Here is an 843-nt window from a genome sequence, read left to right as displayed (position 1 = left end):
AGGGCCGAGTTCTACTCTGGCAGGTGACAGTGGTTGGAAATAAAGAACTTCCTTTGGGTGATCTGCCCATACTTATCATGGCTGGCCCCCACAAAGGTCAGCTACTGCACACTTTGTCTTGAGCCTTGGATGCCTGTGTTTAGGTGATAACAAAACCAGCACAGTTATTTAAAGGCTAGCAGACCCCACCAAGGATTAAGTCCAGCAATTGCCCAGCTCCTTATAACAACGGGCACTAAAGGGCAGAAAACGAATCATCCTTGTGTTTCCTGGGAATGAGGGAGAAGGGCCCCAAGTTTGAGGTTGTGGTTAGGATTTCTTGCTGCAGCCTCTGAAAGTGGGTCATGCCCAGTGTCCTTTATGCAATAAACAGAGAGGTCAGTAAGGACCGATTGCTATGCCTCCTGTGCTTTTGTAACTAGTGACAGAAAACCAAATCTCGACAGACTGACTGTTCCTCAGGGCCTGCCAATTTTTTATTCTGCATTCCCCACCTCTAATTAATTCACCGTAGTACAAATTTGCACCTCCACTACTGTATAACAGATTCAATATCTACATTAAGGAGGAAGAATTCATAAATCTATGCATGAAGGACTAGACCAAAAAAACCTCTTAGTTAAAACTTTGTGTACATCTGTTATTTGATAATGTTTCTAACATTTAATATTGTTCCAGAAAAGTCTTATTTAAAAACGATAATCTGTAAAACCAAAAACCTAACTTCGAAGGCCAGATCAAGGCTCAATCAAGACTCGCACTTACACTCACTGCACTCCAAATTGAGGCGATTTAGAAGCTCCCAGCCCGCCGGTGTTCTGAAGTGCGCAGGCGCAGTGGCGC

This window comes from Microtus pennsylvanicus, chromosome 17 (genome assembly GCF_037038515.1).
Source record: "Microtus pennsylvanicus isolate mMicPen1 chromosome 17, mMicPen1.hap1, whole genome shotgun sequence".
In the NCBI taxonomy this organism is placed as follows: Eukaryota; Metazoa; Chordata; class Mammalia; order Rodentia; family Cricetidae; genus Microtus; species Microtus pennsylvanicus.
The sequence above is the reverse complement of the archived record's forward strand: the minus strand, read 5'-3'. Positions refer to the sequence as shown.